Source organism: Pseudochaenichthys georgianus, unplaced genomic scaffold (assembly GCF_902827115.2).
Source record: "Pseudochaenichthys georgianus unplaced genomic scaffold, fPseGeo1.2 scaffold_400_arrow_ctg1, whole genome shotgun sequence".
In the NCBI taxonomy this organism is placed as follows: Eukaryota; Metazoa; Chordata; class Actinopteri; order Perciformes; family Channichthyidae; genus Pseudochaenichthys; species Pseudochaenichthys georgianus.
In genome coordinates, this window is record NW_027262965.1 from 141,757 (window position 1) to 163,407 (window position 21,651).

The window sequence follows — 21,651 nt, forward strand, 5'->3', positions numbered from 1 at the left end:
AGACTCTTTTCTCTGCCTAGAGAATTCGGGTGTATTTTACTGTTTGTTGTTTACGTGCCTCCCAGCGGCAGAGGACACTGTGTTCACGAGCTGCAACTGAGCCACCCCGATGCACCGGCAATAGTGCTCGGGACATGAAGCAATGTCGCCTGGAGACTGTGTTACCAGGGTTCCAGCAATGTGTTAGGGATCACAGCAGGAAAGACAATATCCTGGACAAATGCTTTGTTAATGATAAAGGAGCCTATGTGTCTAAATACAGACCACCAATACTGACCTCTGATCATAATGTTGTGAATATGATACCAGTATATAAGACCAAACTCAAGGGAACCAGAAAAGAAAGTAATAAGGAAATGGACAAATGAAAGTAGGTAACAGTTGAAAGTCTGTTTTGATTGGACAGATTGGGACATTTTTCAGGAAGGTTCACCAGATGAAATAACTACTGTTACCAAAGACTATATTAACTTCTGTGTTCCCACTAAAGAAATACAAATCTATCCAAGTAATACATCATATGTGACTAAGGACATTACAATAAGTTATAAAAATCAGGAAAATAGCTTTCAAAAACAAAGACTATGGAGCACTTGAACAGACAGAGAGAGAACTGAAAGTCAAATTGAGGGAATCAAAACACACCGAGAGCTTTTGGGAAATGCTTTTAAAGCCAAAGACTTGATCCATACCATTTGCCTATAAGCAAGGGGATGGTACTGTTGCTGCTCTGGTTCACATCATCACTAAACATTTAGATAAACCTCACACCTATGCAAGAGCCCTCTTCCTAGACTTCTCAGCAGCAACACAATACAAGCAGACATCTTGGTGTCAAGAATGGCCAAAATGGAAGTAAATCCATACCTAATTTAGTGGTATGCCGCTTTCCTCACCAGTAGAGAGCAACTTGACCAAACCCTGTCATCTGCCATCACAACCAATGTAGGGGGCCCCCAGGTCTGCGGGAGTTCAGCTGTGCTCTTAGCTTCTTTTAGCTTCTTTTGATGACTTTACTGAACTGCTGTGTATAGTGTGTTTTGACTTTGACCGTCTAGTCATTGTTGGAGATTTGAACATCCATGTTGACAACCCCCAGGACAGAGGGGCTAAAGAACTGTTTTGTGTTCTTGATAACTATGGTGGGGACCCTCTCATGACATCCAACTATAGGCCCATCAGTATCTTACCCATAGTATCCAAGGTATTTGAATTGATTGCCAAACAAATCATCAATCATCTCAACAACAGCTCCTTTCCACTGCATCCAATGCAATTTGGATTCAGGGCTAATCACTCAACAGAAACAGCGACATGCTTCTTCGTGAAGAAAGTTAAGGCATCAATGGACAGGGGTGGGGTTGTGGGGGCCGTGTTCCTTGACTTACGGAAAGCTTTTGACACTGTTAATCACAACATCTTATTGCAAAAAATACTCAACTTAAATGTTTCTATAGAATTCACCAACCTCTTTAATTCGTATCTTTCATCCCGCTCACAATTAGGGCTGTGCAATTTAATCGCTCCTGCGATATATATCGATATTTAGTTTTCCGAGAAAGTATCGATATTTCAGACTCAGCATGTGACCGAGCCCACGCACAATAAGGGGCACACTCTGGACTTAATGATCTCAAAGGGTCTGAATATCTCTGAGGTTGTGGTGACTGATGTTGCGCTCTCTGTTCATTCCTTTGAGAGCTCCATTTCTGTTCACACAAATGTTCAAAAAGAGGTAACCACAAAGCGATATTTAACTGAAAACACTAGGGAAATGTTTACTCAGGATGTTTCTTCCACACTTGTCGCTGCTAACATCTCAGTAAATGAGCTAGTAGATCATTTTAATTCAAAAATAAAATTGTTATAGATGCCATTGCTTCAACTAGGGTAAAGGAAGTGACTGGCAAGAAAATATCTCCATGGAGAAAGGCCATGACCGTGAGAACAGAAAAAAGAGTGTCGAAAAGCTGAACGTAGGTGGAGAAAAACAAATCTCCAGGTTCACTTTGAAATCTTGGCTTTTATCATTTGGAATTGTAAATTGCACGACAATCTTTCTTCTCTGACATCATTGCCAAAAACAAAAACAATGCAAATGCCTTGTTTGCTACCGTCGACAGACTAACCCCAGAGTGTCAGTAACCCCCCCATTCAGAAAATCAGACAAGCAGTCAGTGCCTCTGCATCAGGTACAGCAGATGTGTTGTCCCTGTGTCCACCTAACATCAATACAAACACCATGACACAGTTCCATCAGATTAATGATAGAAACCTAGAGGACATTATTCAACTTCTGAAATCCTCCTCCTGCTGCCTTGATATTATTCCAACAGGGTTTTTCCAAGATGTTTTTCCTTGCATGGCCTCAGATCTACTTCACATATACCTCATTCACACAAACGTTTGTTTCAAGCACCAAAAAATGTCCGGCCAGAGCAAAAGCAACGCATACGTCACGCTTACGTCGAGGCGGGATCAACTCCTGAACAACAACAAAAAGCATGCGATATATCCAGTTTGTACACAACGATGGAGAAACTTAACAAGCAGCAGTGGTCCACTGAAGAGACCAGCTACCTACTGGGAATCTGGTCTTCCGAAGAGGTACAGAGGAAGCAGGAGCACAATCGGCCATTGTTGTTGTTGTCGGTGTCAGCTGTGAGGGGTTTCCGCACGGTTTGGCTTTATGAAGCAGGCACGCAAACGGTTACGTCATGACGCAAACGATGACGCAATGACGCAATGACGCAGCACCAGTCGGACTCTGGTAAATAACTGTTTGGAACACATTTCCACTGCAGGGCCTCGCACGGCTTAGTACTGTATAGTTAGGCCTTGGTAGGCCAGGCTCACTTTATGCTGCGTTTCCAATACAGTTTAGGAACTGGGGCAGTAACTATAGTAACGCAGTGTAGGCGGAGCCGTGACGTCATCTTCAATGTGTGTCACGACCCGATCTGCAGCCCTGCCCGATCTGCAGTGTGAATGTGCAAGATGGTCCGCCATATTGGACAACTCCGGGCGGCAACTTTAATAGGATATTTGACAAAGTGGCTTTTAGCAAAGCTCAAAAACAAAACTCGAGAGAGATGAGATATTGTTATTACAACGTGACTTCACTATTGTTTAACAACTCCTTTTATTGGGTAATTTTATTGGGTTAAGTACATTGTCAGAATAAGTGAGAAATGGATGTAACTTCTGTTAGACAGCCATCATACATACTGAAGAAATATTGACTGAATGTATGCAATATGTATGGCATTCATAATTTATATCCAATTACATTAACTGTGAATGTCCTTCATTTTATTTCAAATAACAAAATATTTTAATAAAGATATTTGAGACGTTTATGACTCGCGCATGCACGATGCAAATCGGGCAGCCGTCTAGACGTCAAATGTCCCATTAGAGTTGCCGTATGGAGTTGTCAAATATGGCGGACCTTCTCGCACATGCGCACTGCAGATAGGGCAGGGCTGCAGATCGGGTAGTGACAATGTGCCATATATATATATATATACATTTTTGCATACATTCACAGTAAATATTTATTCAGTATGATTCATCTATCTTTTTTTTTAGCTTTTCCAAATATAGTAGAGCAGGGCTCGGCAGTAACGGTTGCCATTGGCAACCATTCAGAAAAAAACTTCTTGGCCTTTGGTTGCCATCAGTGGCAGTTTTTAACATAAATAAATAAGGACAGCAAACAGCTAAAAGTGAACCCCAAAATAGATTAATGTTAATTATTTGTTGTATTAAGAGTGATATTTAATTATTGTTGTGACCAGTCGGAACCTGATACTTAAGTTGCACGTGCATTGGTGTGATTACGGAGCCAGAAAGTGATGCACGTTTACTCGCGTGCGCCGTGTGTTTGTTTTTACGAAAAATGGCGAAGCAAAGTAAGTTGTTTGACTGTGGGGTAAAAAGTTCGGCCAACCCGTCAACATCTCAAACGAATGTTCAAAGTGATTCAACTGATACAGCGCAAGATGAACCCGAACGAAAAGCAAAGAGGAATGTTGTCCATTCACTTCCGGTAAAAAAGTTCCTTCAAAATAAGAGTCCCGATCTTATTACTACCAAAATAAAAGTGCAAAACAAAACATTACAATAGGAAAATATTGGCATAACATTATAATCACTTCTATAAAAAGGTAACACATTTTAATATAGTTAGACATAGTGCTGCGTACCTGGACTCACATTCAGGTTCAGGTCCGGACTCAAGTCCGGAGGTTCAGGTTCAGGTCCGGACTTATAAGTCCGGACCTGAACCCATGGCTTGTGTCAAGTTGCGTGAGTAACTAAAGTGAACTTATTGTGAGCTAATTATCAATTGAAAATTAACTCATAATCAACTCAAATTCAAACTCGTCAGGCTTATTGTGCTCCCTTCCAACTTGTGTCTACATTTCTCTACAAAGTACAAATGTAAAAAAACACTTTTTGCCACTTAGTCTACAAATGACTTATGACAGCAACTACAGTGAACTACTACAAAGTTCAAACATTTATTTCATTTACCAAACTAAAGTAACCAAACAGTCCCTGAGCTTACTGAGCCTAAATCCCTAAAACGTTGCTGAAAGGTAGAGTGTAGAGTAGACTATACGTATTACACTGTTACACACCTACTACAGTATACAGTATAGGCTACACTGTATGTACAGTCAGAGTGTACTGTACTGTCTGTACACCATGTATTTTCTACAACTCTACATGTGTACATTATACAGTACATACTACATACATAGTGATGTACATACATACTGTTAGAAATTCAAATCAATGTTGATATGGCGTAATTTTGAATTAAATACACTATTTAATTTAAATCAGTTTTATTCTTAAAAAAAACGGAAGTTCACTAACTATTAACTTAATACTTTTATTCTGAAAATTATTCACTTCCGGTTAGCATTAGCATGTGGCGAAATGCTACGTTTTCAAACCGTGAATCGAAGGTGAAATGACATGTGATGTTGTACACTGAGCACACTGGGATTAGCACTCATTTATTGACGCTGAATAACGTTTATCAGGGAATGTTTAAATAACCACAGACACCAGAATATACGTAAGTGCTAGTTTTTTTGCGAGTCCAAGTACCGGTTCCCGACGTTCCGGTTTTAACCGGACTTGAACCGAAACTTTTTACAAGTCCAGTACCGGTTCGGCGTACTGGTACGCAGCACTAGTTAGACATATTAAAGGTAATTTACAGCATTAATAATTGATATCTAATTCTTAACTGTGAATGATTTTAATTTATTTAACATTAGAGATGCATTAGTCTGGCCAATCAAGACTTCAATGCTGAAGGGCCCACGGCTCTATGGTGAGGGTCAGCACAGAGGTCAGGAAAACCCAAATTTGAAAGGGAGACAACGGATGACGAAACTAGTGGTTTGCTCAATTCCTTTTTGGGGGATCTGCGAAGAACATGACCACAGCTGCACTACTGGTATTTAGTATAGCAGTCATTGAGGCTGGACATGTTTGCTACCACTTAAGTTTCAAATAATTGTGTGAATTGCTTATTGTAAAGAATTTGAACACTCTTTTGTGTCACATGTTCATTACTAAGTTGATGTATAAAGTTAGTATCTTCATTATTTAAAATATAAGGCGTCTAAAAATGGCAATTGTATTTTCAGTTTTGGCAACCAAAAGCTGATGCCTGGCTGCCAGCCTGGCAACCACTTTTAAAAGTTAGCGTTGAGCCCTGCGGAGACTTCAATGATGCTGGAGGATTTTCGAGCTCAACTTTATCTGCTTTTGCCATTTCGACAGTTCCTAAAATTACTGTTTAAATTTGAACGCATCCCTGTGACCAGCTCTCATAGTATGCCTCTCGTCCAATGAAATGACTTAGTCGCTCTATGGCGCGTTGAAATTGCACTGAACGCTGCGTTCCTGCAGCCCCGCCCGGAGCATGGGCTGCAGGAACATGCTACTCGAACACTGCGACGCAGCACCTGAGATAACTTCCAAAAAAGTTATCCACGTTCTCAGTTTTTTACGTTTAACGTTATATTCGTGCGGTACACACGTGTCCCGCACCGAAGGGCCTGCACCGAATAATTTCATGATACTGGCATAATAGATTGCCCGATTGGGCAACCAGCAGGTGAGGCTTCATTGCACGAGCTAGATACTAGACGGCCCCGGGCCATCGGGCAGTCTTTAATGTTGAGCCCTGCGTCACACCCCTAGTAGATGGCGTTCCGAGCTGAATAAGGGCGTCAAATGAAGGCAAGACGCCCGCCTGGCGGAAACGCTGGAATTAGGAATATATTGTGATGAAGTGCACACTGACCTGAGCTCCAGGGGCCTCCTTCTTCTCCTCCATGCTGCTCATCAGCTGTCCTGATGAAGACCACAGAGCTGCTTCATTATTAATATAATACAAATATTTAGATATAATTCATCATAAACTGTCAGGAGTGAAGAGGAGGAATTCAAAGAGTTTATTCAATGATATGTTCTATTTCTGGATGCTTCTATGTAGTGTTTTATCACACCACGTGCAGTGCCTTGTCTCATCTCTGCTGCTGTGACGTAAACATGGTCCAAATGGATCCATTTGGTCCATGTGATGCTAAGCAGAGGAGAACATGATAGAAAGGTCAGATAGTTATTAACGTTACATGCAAATTACTTTAACCATTACGATACAAAGTTGGTTTGGTTTTCTGTGTAAATTATTATTAATATAATACAAATAATTAGATATAATTCATCATAATCTGTGTAGCAACTTACATTCTAACTTACAGCTCACAGTTTGTTCACTTTTATTTCATTAAAATGACTTTATTCACATAGAAAGTGACATTAATGGTTGTTTGAACCACGGTTATAACGCTATCCGTGTGTAACTATCACTAAGTTAGCACAGAAAGCAAACATTAGCTAGTGAGACTGTTTAATGTACTCCATGTATACAGTATTTTCTGTATATTGTGTATTCTTTAGATACTCTAGTGATATGTGTCCTGTGTGTATACTTATTGCATCTTTTAAATATGTTTAACTCGTGTAATGCCTGAAAACACTTCTGCTGTGACACATTCATTTCCCAGTTTAAGATAAATCATTATTTAAATAAAGTATATCTATTTATCTAATGAGCTAAACCGTCGCTTAGCTTAGCGTTAGCTGCTAACTGAAGAACCCCATTCATTTCAATGGGAAAAATGCTACGTCTCGGTGAATGGCGATGCTAATAAGCTAGTTAGCATACATTTAAAACCATATCAATGGTAAAGAGCACCAACACAACAACTCAAACCGTCTTAAAGACAACTGGTGTAATAAATAACAACATAAAGTCAGCTGAGCATTACAAATCAACTGTTACCCCCCCAGAGCCGAACTGGAATAATAACTGTAGCTGTTAGCCGACAGCCGTTAGCTTTCAGACTTTAGCTGTTAGACTTTATTTAAAGATAGTTTGGGACTGTTGTGTTAAATAAGATAACTTCTGATTCGTGATTAACTGTAAGCTAACAGGTGTAAATACACGTAATGAAACCTCTGCATGTGTTTAATCCACTCACCTCTTCTTTTGTGCTTGTGCTTGTGCTTCTGCTTCTGCTTCTTCTTCTTCCGTGTTTATTGGCGGTTGGCAAACCAGCTTGTAGGTGCATTACCGCCACCAACTGGACTGGAGTGTGGACAAGAGACTAAGCAGAAAACAAGAAACAAAAGAAACAAAACAAAGAACCAAAACTCTAGATTATTTTAAATGTATCAATTTCTCTTAGAAACGTAATAATCTCACAATATATATTGCCTGATGTTTTCCCTAACAGCCCTGATAGCGACAAGTCATGGAATTTTGCTTTCTTCAGTGTCTGGAAAAGCACATTTCTCTGAGTACTATATTTCCTGCAAAGCAGTAAAACATGCTCAACAGTTTCTGGCTGGCTGCAGTGTATACACTTTCCGGTTGGATACTTTCCTATTATACTTAAAGTATGATTGAGACCTGTATGACCTATTCTCATCCCAGAAATGACATTTTCCTCCCTTCTTTTAAACCCCACCTTCCTTCCATCCCCCACATACCTTTGAATGTTATAAAGATGTCTTCCTGTATCACTAAGGTCCCAATGATCTTGCCATGTTGTTTGTGCATATTTCTGAATGAACGTTTGAACCTCCGCTTTGCTGAGTGGAACTTCTATGTCTATGTTCATACTTCTGAGTGTTTGTTTGGCCAGAATATCCACCTGTTCATTACCCTCCACACCAACATGAGCAGGAACCCAGAGGAAACGAGTTGCTATGCCTTTGATTTGCATTTGATATCAAATTAGAAATATTTCATTTATTATGTCCATTCTAGATGAAGATCTGCCTGATCGTATACTCGATAATGCTGAAAAGCTGTCAGATGCAATTACACTGTTATGTATTTCTTTCTCCTCTATCCATTTCAATGACAGCACCAATGCCAACAACTCTGTGGTGTATACTGACACATGGTCTGTTACCCTTTTCTCTATATGTGTATCACTCACTGGGATATACACTGCTGCCCCTGCACGCCCTGCCTCTGGATCTTTGGAGCCATCTGTAAATATGATTGTTGAGTCTGAGTGATATCTTGCAAAGTGATTCTGGACTAAGCGCCATACTGGTAGTTCTTTCTTTTCCTTTAACTCCTCTCGTATATTGAGGTCTGCACTTGGCAATGGGAACAACCAGGGTGGAATGGACCAGATTGGATCTGTGGGGCAATACTGTATTTGATTCAAACCTATACTTGCTGCTTTAACATCGCCAATGCATCCAACACTTGTTAAATGTGACTCATTGTGCTCCCAGCAGTCTTTCAAGATACTTTTCTCAGGATGACTATCACTGTGCCCCTGAAGGTTTACCCAGAATGCAACATTAACTTCACTCTTCTTATCCTTAAAGGCATTTCTCCCATTTCCACCTGCATTGCTGATACTGGAGATGTTTTAAAAGCTCCACTACAAATTCTCAGGGCCTGAGCTTGTAGGACATCCAGCTTTGTAAGGTTAGATTCTGCTGCTGCCATAAACGCTACACACCCATAATCGAATACAGGTCTCATGAGCGCCCAATATATATTCAGAAGTGATGACCTACTCGCTCCCCACTCCTGCCCCGCCAAACACCGAAGTACATTGTTGACCTTTTTACATTTATTTTGATCTTTTCCTATATGACTGCTCCATGTTAGCTTTCCGTCAAACCAAACACCAAGACATCTTATTGTATTAACCTGTTCAAGAGGTTGCTCATACAATTTTAACGATATAGGATTCAATTCAATTCAAAGGGGCTTTATTGGCATGAAAGTTAAATTAAACAATGTTGCCAAAGCATCACAATACAAAATAATTAACAACATTAACATACATTTCAAATGTTTACATATTATTGATGATATATATACAGTGATATAATTACATTTCAACGTGTGTGTGTGTGTGTGTGTGTGTGTGTGTGTGTGTGTGTGTGTGTGTGTGTGTGTGTGTGTGTGTGTGTGTGTGTGTGTGTGTGTGTGTGTGTGTGTGTGTGTGTGTGTGTGTGTGTCATTCACTGTCCCTCAGGTTGTGGCATGTGTATACATATTGGGCAGCAAGGTGTGCCTTGTCTCCTTCTCCTAGGAGTACTCTCAGTCTTGAGAGGTCATCAACCTCTCTCTCTCTCTCTCCCTCTCTCTCTCTCTCTCTCTCTCTCTCAGTCTTGAGAGGTCATCAACCTCCTTGAAACCTGGGATTACAGAGTTCAACTTGTTCCAGTAAACGCTCCTTACTTCGTTGAATGTTTGGCACTTCAGGAGGAAGTGCATCTCTGTCTCGGTCTCACCTGTCGTACAGTGACCACATATTCTGTTCTCTTTTGGTTGCCAGGATCTTTTGAGTCTTCCTGTTTCGATTGCCAGTCTGTGGTCACTGAGCCTGTACTTGGTTAGGATCTGTCTCTGCTTTCTATCTCTGACAGTAGAGAGATATTCTGCCAGCTCGTACTCTCTGTTTAGAGCCAGGTAACATTCTAATCTGCTTTGGCTTCTCGTCTCGTCTTCCCAATGTTGTAAATAGTTGTCTTTACATTGTGCTATAATGCGTTTGACTGCGATTGGTGTTTGGAGAGTAGTGCTGCTGAGAGACTGGTCAGAGTGGCTCTGAGAGGGGGCAGCTAGCCTCAGAGCCAGCTGCCATAGGGGACTCTTCTCTGGGTCAGCTCTTGGCTCTGAGAGGGGGCAGCTAGCCTCAGAGCCAGCTGCCATAGGGGACTCTTCTCTGGGTCAGCTCTTGGCTCTGGAGGGCTTTGGAGTGGAGGGTGTCTCGGGGGCTGGATCTAAGGTGGTTAAAGAATGTTAGTGCTCTCTTTTGAGTGTTGATGATCAGTGGGTATCTGCCTAATTCTGCTCTACATGCATTTGTTGGTGTTTTTCTCTGAACACGTAAAATGTATCTGCAGAATTCTGCATGTAAAGACTCTGTTGGATGTTTGTCCCAGCGGGCATAGCTCTGGTGACTGAGTGGACCCCATACTTCACTACCGTACAGCGCAATGGGCTGGATCACACTATCAAAGATTTTGAGCCAGATTTTAACTGGAATTTGGACATTATAAAATGTTCTCTTAATTGCATTTAGAGCTCTTCTGGCTTTTTCTTTGAGTGCATTCACTGCCATGTTGAAACTTCCCGATGCTGTTATGGTTAAACCGAGGTAGGTGTAACTCATACTATGTTCGATGATATGATTGTTTATGGTAAACTGGTATTTGTTCTCCTGACATCTGGGGCGTTTTTGGAAAACCATGACATTAGTTTTCTTCATATTGACTGCCAGGGCCCAGTCCTTACAGTACTGGTCTACTATGTCCAGCTGCTGTTGGAGTCCTTGTTCAGTAGGAGACAGCAGAACAAGGTCATCAGCATAAAGCAGACACTTCACCTCTCTATCTAGGAGGGAGAGGCCAGGAGCAGCACAGTGATCCAACTGAACAGCAAGTTCATTTATATATATATTAAATAAAGTGGGACTTAAATTGCAACCCTGACGAACGCCTCTTCTCTGGGTGAAGAATTCAGTTTGTTTGTCTCCAATTTTAACAGCACATTTATTCTCTAAATACATTGATTTAACCAGATCGTACATTTTGCCCCCTATACCACAATGTAGAAGTCTATAATAGAGCCCTTCGTGCCAAATAGAGTCGAAAGCTTTTTTGAAATCAATGAAACAAGTGAATATTTTACCATGTTGTGTTTGGTGTACATGTTTGTTAACTAAAGTGTGAAGGGTATACACATGGTCGGTGGTGCGGTGTTTTGGAAGGAAGCCAATTTGATTTTTACTCAAGATGGATTGTTGGTTAAGGAAATCTTGTATTCTTTTATTTAGAATGCTACAGAATAATTTCCCCAGACAGCTGCTGACACAGATGCCACGGTAGTTATTAGGGTCTGATTTGTCTCCACTCTTATGAATGGGGGAGATGAGCCCTTTGCACCAGATGTCAGGAAAACATCCTGACTGCAATACGATATTGAACAGCTTTAACACTGTACCCTGCATCTCTGGGGTGCTGCATCGGAGCATTTCGTTTTTAATATTGTCTGGGCCACAAGCTTTCCTTGGCCGGAGAGATTGTGTCTGTGTGGTCAATTCTTCCCAAGTCATTGGGAAATCAAGAGGGTTTTGGTTGTCTTTAATAGTTTCTTCTAATGTTTGGAGTTTCTCTTTTGTAATACACTGATTTGAATTCATTAGATTTATTGGTATGTCTTTGTACAAACTTTCAAAATGTTCTCTCCAGATGTCACCGTTTTGGATGGGTACTGCTTGTGGTTGTTTTGTGTTGAAGTTGTTCCACAGATCCCAGAATTGATTTTGATCAATGGCTTTCTCAATATCCTCAAGTTTCATGTGGGTATAATTTTGTTTTTTGTTCCTTATTGTACATTTATATTTGTTTAAGACGTCATTGTATCTAATGCGTAAGGCTGGGTTGTTTGGTTGCCGATGTTTTTCATTTGCTATTTTTCTCAGGTCTTTTCTGATGGTCTTGCATTCTTGGTCAAACCATTTGTCAGCGTTTTGCCTTTTAACAGGCTTCCGTTTTTGCTTTATAAGTTCAGCTTTAATAGCTGCCTTGTGAAATATCATATTGATATAATCAATGGCCATGTTTACACCATCTTTGGTAGGACCATATTGATTTTGGTCAAATAGTGACATGTCATTTATCAGATCAGGTGAGTTCAAGGCCATGGTGAATTTGTCTCCACTGTCTGGGGCCCACCTGTAAGCAGGATGTAATGTGTACAGCTTACTGGGTTCCCTTGTTGTGTCACTCATTGGACCTGAGAGTTTAAAGAACACATTGATTTGGTTGTGGTCTGAAAAGGGGGATTGCTGTCTGACAGTGAATGCACTGATAGTGGAGGGGTCCATGTCAGTGATTGCATAGTCTACTACACTAGACCCTAGAGCTGAGGAGTATGTGAATCTCCCTAAAGAGTCCCCTCTGAACCTCCCGTTCACTATGTACAGGCCTAAGGCCCGACAGAGATGCACTATCTCTTTACCATTCTGATTGATTTCAGAGTCAAGGCTGTTCCGATGGCTGACGGTTGGTGTGGTAAACAGGGGGGGTTCACCAAATACATGGTGGCTGCCCTGTGGGTCTATGACATCAGGTTCAATTCCTGTTCGTCCGTTCAGATCTCCAGTTAGAAGCACATTTCCCTGGGCCTGAAAATAGGCGATTTCTGAATGGAGAGTTTCAAAAATGTCTTCTTCAAAATAAGGAGAATCTACTGGGGGAATATAAATAGCACACACGTATAGATTCCTGTCAGTTATGCCCAGGGTTTGATCTAACCTTAGCCAAATGTGGGATTTACCTTGTTTTACTACTGAGATCTGACGGCAAAGATCTCCTTTATACCACACCAAGATCCCCCCCGATGTTCTGCCCTTGCGTATGTTTTTTGATTTTATAGAGGGCACCATGACTTCATTATAACCTGGAGGACAGTGAGTGAGCAGATCATTTTTACACCATGTTTCTGTTAATATAATTAGATCAACATCTTTGATAGATTCTAAGAACTCTGGATTCTCACTCTTGACCTCAAAGGTTGAGGAGTGGAGTCCCTGAATATTCCAACAGCTTATATGAAAAGAACGCATCTTTTTTTTTCAAAAACAAACAATCAAAATGAACCTGTATAGTGAGACAAATATATATATAAAAAAAAAAACTATTTTCACTAATATTACTATTACTATTGATTACTACGATAACATATATATGTAATGTCTTAGCTGGACAGAAGTCGGGTGCACAGGGTGTGCAGCATTATCCTGATGTCTCCCAGTTCAGAGGTAGCAGGGGGAGGGAGGGTGGCAGCAGGCTGGGCTACAACTGCAGCATAGCTCCGCTGCTGTAGGCGGGGAGGGAGACGAGGAGCAGCTGTTGCTGCATATCTCTGCTGCTGATGTTGTGCAGGTGTTGAGCTGGGTGAAAGTAGCCTCCTCTGGGTGTGTTAGGGGCGTGGGGAGTGGGAGGTCCAGGCTGAGCTGTTGTGTCTCCTCACAGCAGGGGTGGTGATCCTGGGGTGGTGATGGGGAGGAAGCGGTCTGGGAGGGTCTATTGGGCCTCTAGAGGAGGGGGTGGGAGGGGTGCGTCCCAGGGCTGCATCTTTGAGGGTCTTTGCAAATATCCCCACCCTCTCTCTGTGTAGGTGGAGTCCATCATAGAGGTCCCAGGGGCCAATGGTTGAGTGGAGGGCCAGGTGGACATTTGGTAAGGTGGCACATCCTTTTCTGATCTCCATATTAATGTCATGGATGACATGAGGAGGGGTGTCTGTCCTAGGCAGCAGGGTGGAGACCACAATGCGGGTGTCGGGGAATTCCTTACTGGCCTGCTCCGCCATTTTCCTCACTGCCTCAGCAGTGTCCCTACGGAGGGTGTGCAGAGGGTGTGCAGAGGGTGTTCTTCCTCTGTTTTCTGTCGATCAATGTCGTTAACTCTTCTTTGGAGTTAATTCTGAAGAATAATTTCAGATTTTCCTATAAAATGTCTCACTTTTTAGGTCCAATTTCGATTTTTTGTTCAGCAGCTCATTTCTGATGCAGCTACTCAAAACAAAACAATTCTCTCTCTCTCTCTCTCTCTCTCTCTCTCTCTCTGTGAACCTGGAGGATGCGTTTGCAAAACTCATTGTGAGCATTTTCTATTGGATTGTTTTCCCATTTGTCAAATGTTTGGTTTGTTTGTGGGCCCCACACTTCGCTTCCATCGAGTAGGATGGGTTGTATTACTGATTGAAGTCATTTAAGCCAAATTAAAATGTGGATTTGTCTTTTTATTGCATAAAACGCCCTGCGTGCTTTCTCTCTCAGTTCCTTCACAGCTTGATTAAAGCTTCCAGTGGAACTTATTTTCAGGCCTAAATAATTATATTCTGAACAATTTTCTATTGTCTGTGTCCCAATTGTAAAGTCAGTGTTGTTTGCCTGACATCTGGGTCTTTGTTGAAATATCATTGTTTGTGTCTTTGTGATGTTGATTGCCATGGCCCAGGTCTGACAGTAACCTTCCAGTATATTTAAACTCTGTTGAAGTCCTTCTTCTGTGGGGCTTAACAGGATGAGACCATCTGCACACAGCAGGAACCTGATCCCTGTCTTGTGGAGAGTGAGCCCAGGTGCTGTGGACTGCTCTAAGATGGTGGCCAGTTCGTTAATGTAGATGTTGAACAGGGCCGGTGATAAACAGCATCCTTGTCTTACTCCCCGTTCTTGAGAAATTAAGGTGGTTCTCTTGTGTCCGATCTTGATGCTGCACATGTTGTTTGTGTACATAGATTTGATTAGGTCAAATGTTTTTCCCCCTATACCGCTTTGAAGTAGTTTGTTGAATAGACCAACGTGCCAAATCGAGTCAAATGCTTTTTGGAAATCGATGAAACAGACAAATATTTTGCTTTTATTTTGATTAACATATTTGTCAGTTAGGTGTGTAGGGTGTGAATGTGGTCTGATGTGCGGTGATTTGGTAAGAACCCAATCTGGCTTTTGCTCAGGACATTGTGTTTCGTAAGGAAGTCTATAAGCCGGGAGTTTATAATACTACAGAAGACCTTCCCCAGGTTACTGTTCACACAAATGCCTCTGTAGTTATTAGGGTCAGATTTATCGCCGTTTTTAAAAATGGGTGTTATGAGACCACGATTCCAGCTGTCAGGGAAGTACCCTATAGTCAGGATCAAGTTGAATAGTTTGAGTATAGCCAATCTGATCTTTTTACTCGAGTGTTTTAGCATCTCGTTCAATATGCCGTCAAGCCCACTTGCTTTTTTTGGTTTTCGGTTAATCAACTTTTTGTCCAGTTCCTGTTCAGTCGTTAGAAAGTCCAAAGGGTTCTGGGAGTCCTTGATGACCAGTTCCTGTTCAGTCGTTAGAAAGTCCAAAGGGTTCTGGGAGTCCTTGATGACCAGTTCCTGTTCAGTCGTTAGAAAGTCCAAAGGGTTCTGGGAGTCCTTGATGACCAGTTCCTGTTCAGTCGTTAGAAAGTCCAAAGGGTTCTGGGAGTCCTTGATGACCAGTTCCTGTTCAGTCCTTAGAAAGTCCAAAGGGTTCTGGGAGTCCTTATGACCAGTTCCTGTTCAGTCATTAGAAAGTCCAAAGGGTTCTGGGAGTCCTTGATGACCAGTTCTAATCTGTTGAGCTGTTCAGTTCTTTGTGTTTGTTCTGAGTCAGAGTTGAGAGGAATGTTACAGATGTTTGAAATGATCGGTCCAGACGTCTCCATTCTGTATCACTGGGTCATCGTGTTTACTTTTAGTTAGATGTTTCCAATGTTCCCAGAATCTGTTTGTGTTTAAAGAATCCTCGATGATTGTTGGTTGTTTTTGTGTGTACTGAGCCTTCTTGGTTTTGATTGTACGTTTGTATTGTTTGAGCATGTGGCAGCAAAGGAGGCGTACGTCTGCGTTGCTAGGATCTCTATGTTTTTGGTTCGATATGTTCCTAAGTTCTTTCCTTTTTTGTTGGCATTCTTCATCAAACCAGTTGATTTCTTTTTGTTTTGGGGGCTTGTTGCTGCATTTCTTCAGTTGGGATGTGTGAGCTGTTCTCATGAAGATGTGGTTCATTGTTCTGACTGCCAGGTCTATGCCTTCTTTATCGTGGTCATATGTGGTGTCCAGAGAGCTGTCTGAGAGTCTTTGAATGTGTTTGTTTCAATAGCTTTCTGGAACTCTTGTGCACTGTCTGGAGCCCATTTGTATTTTCTTTTAATGTTAAACAGGTTATTGGGTTCAGATTGTGGACTGTTAGTTTCTGTTCTTTTCATGAACACAGTCATTTGGCTGTGATCCGATAGAGGTGTTAGAGGTTTGACTATAAATGAACTGAGAGAGAGCGGGTCCAGATCAGCTATCATGTAATCTACGGTACTCGTGCCAAGAGACGAGCACAAGGTGGGTCTTCCCAAAGAGTCGCCTCTAAACCTACCGTTAACAATGTACAGACCGAGGCTTTGACAGAGTCGGAGCAGGTCTTTCCCATTCTTGTTTATCTGAGGGTCAGAATTATGGCGAGGGAGATTTGTGGTGTTGCGGGAACGTTTTGTCCAAATATATGTTTGTTACCACTCTCTGAATTTGAGTCTGGATGGGTTCCAGTACGTGCGTTGAGGTCTCCACAGAACAACACTTTTCCTTGGGCCTGAAATCTGCAGATTTTTGTGAGGAGGTTTGGGAATGTTTCCTCGCTGTAGTAAGGAGAGTCACTCGGAGGAACATATATTGTACATAAAAACAAATCATTTTCTGTACATGTGATGCTTTTGGATAGTTTAATCCAGATGTGGGAGGGCTCGGATTTTATTATTGTTATGTATTTTGAGAGTTCGAATTTGTGCCAAATTATAATGCCTCCTGAGTCTCTCCCTTTTTTAATTGCTGGGTTTTTGATCGAGGGCAGAAGAATTTGTTTGTAATTTGGGGGACAGTGGATGTTGGAATCAGATCTACAGCAGGTCTCTTGGAGGATAATAATGTCTACATTTTGTGTGTTCTCTTTAAATTAATCTGTTCTATATTTCTGTCCAAACAGAGAAGAATGTATACCTTGGATGTTCCACATAGAGATGGAGAATGGTGTCATTGAGGTGGTCATAGTGAAGAATACAAATACATCTTAAAAATGAGATAAACAGGTGTGTGTGTGTGTGTGTGTGTGTGTGTGTGTGTGTGTGTGTGTGTGTGTGTGTGTGTGTGTGTGTGTGTGTGTGTGTGTGTGTGTGTGTGTGTGTGTGTGTGTGTGTGTGTGTGTGTGTGTGTGTGTGTGTGTGTGTGTTAAGTTAAGTCTTCTACGACCTGACTCATCAGTTTGGTGCATATAAGGCTAAGGAGGTGTGTGATCTCTCCCAGGTCGATGTTTGGTGGGGTCTTCAGTGCAGTGGCGTAGCTTTTCTGAGCTGGTTGCTGAAACGGGGGGCAGGGCTGATATCCTGGTGTGGGCCTTGAGTTTATTGGAGTGGTGCTGGCCTGTCTTGCTTGTATGGCTCTGGTTCTGGGTGGGTGGCTCTGAAGGTGAGGTAATAATGGTGGAGGGGGGTAGGGGCCTAATCCAAGGGGATATCTGCGATATTATCTTGCAGGTGGTGATAGGGGTGGTCCAGTTATATGCTGGCTAGCTCGTCCGCGGCTAACAGAGGCTCCGCCCTGGCTTCGTCCTAAGGCCACATCTTTAAGTGTCTTAGCAAAGACTTTTACAATGTCCTTACGGAGGTGAACGTGGTCATGGAGGCTGTGAATGCTGAGGGTGGGGTGATGTGCCAGGTGGACATTGGGCATTACAGCACATCCTCCGGAGATCTCCGAATTGATCCTATGGATAGTGAGAGGGTGGAAATCTCTTCTGGGCAGGATTGTGGAGACAGTTATTTTAGAGTTTGGGAAACTCTGCGTAGCCTTTAGCGCCACTCTCGTCACAGATTCAGCTACTCTCTCTTGCTCTATACGAAGGTTGTTAGTTCCTGTGTGCACAATGATGTGGCTTGGTTCTCCCAGTTTGGCCTTTGTGAGAACATCAAGTGCATTATCTGTTCTCGGGCACCATATTTTTTTTATTTTTTGTCCGGGAAAGAGTTGTTCTTCATCTAAGAATTTTCCATTTGAGTCAATAAGAATTATTACTTCAGCATCAGTCGCTTCTGTGTCGGTTGCTATTTTGATCGTGGAAGGAGGAATGGGAGCTGGTAGATGGTTGTGGCTCATGCTGGGGCGCTGGGCCATTGGTGAATGGTTTCAATGTGGGGTTTGGTGAGGTTTTACTGGATGATGGTTGCTGGAGCAGGAGGCTGCTGGTTGGAGGCCTTGGCTCAGTGAGTTGTGTGTTACTCGTGGCAGGTTGGGGTCGCTGCAGTGCTGTGGCTGTGAGGCTCTGGAGCTGCTCTTTCAGGCTCAGGGTGGTTTGATGTTTGAGGTGCAACTCCTCTTTTACTGCTGTTATTTCTTTCTTTAGAATGTGCCTGTCCTCCTGTAGGACAGTCACTTCTCCTCTTAGTTGTTGTATTGATGTTTTTAATTCTTTCTTTAACTGGCAGAGTTCATCCTTAATCTGCTGAAATGATTCACTGGATGGTGAGTGAGAACGTTTTTCTCTCATTTTCACTATCTCTACCCAGTGGCGGCGCCAGAGATTTTCTCTAGGGGGTGCTGTGGGGTAGCTTGATGTTTCATAGAGGGTGCACAAACATTAAGGGTTTCCTATTAATGCACCAGCGCTACAGTTGAATTTTCTACTGCAACACTCCCCACACAGTGTACCCACGACTGTTACAATGAAGGCTCGGTAATCAGCTCGCGGCATATAGGTGTAAGCAGGGGTAAAGTGCTATTTTTACAAGTGGGGAGTGGACCTCACCTCCTCTAGGAGGGTCCTCACCTCCTCTAGTGGGGTTGAAGATTTTTTTTTAAATATTGAAGTTAAAAGCATCAATCTGGTGCACTTTGAGAGCCAAAATGAAGAGATCTATGGATATACAGTATCTCTCAACATACATATGAAACAGAACTGTAAACAGATTTTCTATTTCTTTATAGATATTTTACAAATCACTCCCCTTTTAAAACAAACCATTTGAGACCCACTGACATAACTAAACTAAAGTTAACTATCTAAACACTGAGAGTCCTTTACTTCACCTGAGCTGAGGTTATCTGAGACTCTCAGTCTGACAGGAGAGAGTTCTCCCTCCACCTTGTTGTTGAAAAAGCTCCTTATACCCGTTAGCTTGGCTAGCTAGCACCAGATGCTAACGACAAAGATCTCCGGTAGATACCCACCGGTGCGCGAGCTCTCTCTCTTGCTCGCTTGCGCACGCACACAAAATGGCTCGTGCCACACACACACACAGAGGAGAGCTTGAATGAAACAGACCCAGAAGTAAGCTACTTGTACTCACGAGGCCTATTATGTGCAGAATCCCTCTCGCTTTCAGGTGGTTTTGATTGAGTGTCCACACGTGGACGTTTAAGGACTAAAAAACGATACATTTTACACTTTGCTGTTAACAAATCATTTGGGGCTCCAGCTAACAGGAAGTCACTCAAGTGTCACAAAGTAATTTAGCCTATGGGTAGGTCAAAAATCGAATGGGTGCTGGCCATTGGCCTAATCATATCACCTGTGTTGGCTTTATGTTTTTGGTCAAACATTTATTTGTTTCACATTTGCATTGATGTAATCAATCATTTTTCTGATTTAATTTAATAAAAAAACACATTTCTTGGAGGTGCTTTGGCAATCCTGGGGGGTGCTTCAGCACCCCCGCCGCCCCTGTCTCTACCTCCTGTAGAGATAGACTCTCTCTGAGAAGGGTCACTGTTCCCTGTAGCTTGTCTTCAGGCTGCAGCTGCTGCTCCTCTCTGAGAAGGGTCACTTTCCCTGCATTTTGTCTTCAGGCTGCAGCAGTCTCTCTGAGACCTGGGTAACGCAGCTAGCTTTCTCTTTGTTGTGTGTCTTTGTTCGTGCCTTAATAATAAGAACATTTTCTTGGACTAAGGTCAGACCTGACACCCAGCCGCCGGAAGTTGGCGAAAAACCAAGAGGAGAAGAAGGACAAAAGAAGAGGTGAGTGGATTAAACAGATGCAGAGTGTAGATGCATTAAGTGTATTTACACCTGTTAGCTTACAGTTAATCACGAATCAGAAGTTATCTTATTTAACACAACAGCTGTAATCTCGGAAGAAAGTGTAAAATGTGCGACAAAAATAGTCTCAAACTATCTTTAAATAAAGGCTAACAGCTACAGTCTAACAGCTACAGTCTAACAGCTACAGTCTAACAGCTATCGTCTAACAGCTAAAGTCTGAAAGCTATCGGCTAACAGCTACAGTTATTTTTCCAGTTCGGCTCTGGGGAGTAACAGTTGATTTGTAATGCTCAGCTGACTTTATGTTAGTTATTTATTACACCAGTTGTCTTTAAGACGGTTTGAGTTGTTGTGTTGGTGCTCTTTACTATAGATATGGTTTTAAATGTATGCTAACTAGCTTATTAGCATCGCTATTCACCGCAACGTAGCATTTTTCCCATTGAAATTAATGGGGTTCTTCAGTTAGCAGCTAACGCTAAGCTAAGCGACGGGTTAGCTCATTAGATAAATAGATATACTTTATTTAAATAATGATTTATCTTAAACTGGGAAATGATTGTGTCCCAGCAGAAGTGTTTTCAGGCATTACACGAGTTAAACATATTTAAAAGATGCAATAAGATAATAAAAATGAAGCATTGGCAGCAAGTATACACACAGGACACATATCACTAGAGTATCTAAAGAATACACAATATACAGAAAATACTGTATACATGGAGTACATTAAACAGTCTCACTAGCTAATGTTTGCTTTCTGTGCTAACTTAGTGATAGTTTCACACGGATAGCGTTATAACCGTGGTTCAAACAACCATTAATGTCACTTTCTATGTGAATAAAGTCATTTTAATGAAATAAAAGTGAACAAACTGTGAGCTGTAAGTTAGAATGTAAGTTGCTACACAGATTATGATGAATTATATCTAAATATTTGTATTATTAATAATAATTTACACAGAAAACCAACTTGTTATCGTAATGGTTAAAGTAATTTGCATGTAATGTTAATAACTATCTGACCTTTCTATCATGTTCTCCTCTGCTTAGCATCACATTGACCAAATGGATCCATTTGGACCATGTTTACGTCACAGCAGCATAGATGAGACAAGGCACTGCACGTGGTGCGATAAAACACTACATAGAAGCATCTAGAAATAGAACATATCATTGAATAAACTCTTTGAATTCCTCCTCTTCACTGCTGACAGTTTATGATGAATTATATCTAAATATTTGTATTATATTAATAATGAAGCAGCTCTGTGGTCTTCATCAGGACAGCTGATGAGCAGCATGGAGGAGAAGAAAGAGACCCCTGGAGCTCAGGTCAGTGTGCACTTCATCACAATATATTCCTAATTCCAGCGTTTCCGCCAGGCGGGCGTCTTGCCTTCATTTGACGCCCTTATTCAGCTCGGAACGCCCTATACAGACATAAATAAACCAGCGA

At 41.8% G+C, this 21,651-nt stretch overlaps 1 long non-coding RNA gene and 2 pseudogenes across 1 annotated transcript; 2 read left to right on the top strand and 1 right to left on the bottom strand.

The window, feature by feature from the left end:
- Positions 1-7,621, bottom strand: part of LOC117442254 (zinc finger protein 729-like) — a 144,808-nt pseudogene extending 137,187 nt beyond the window's left edge.
- LOC117442253 (zinc finger protein 208-like) overlaps positions 1-21,651 on the top strand; it is a 104,148-nt pseudogene that overhangs the window by 51,747 nt on the left and 30,750 nt on the right.
- On the top strand, positions 9,587-10,109 carry LOC117442257 (uncharacterized). The gene is made up of 2 exons (XR_004551495.2): positions 9,587-9,686; positions 9,752-10,109. It is a non-coding gene; the product is annotated as an uncharacterized lncRNA (long non-coding RNA).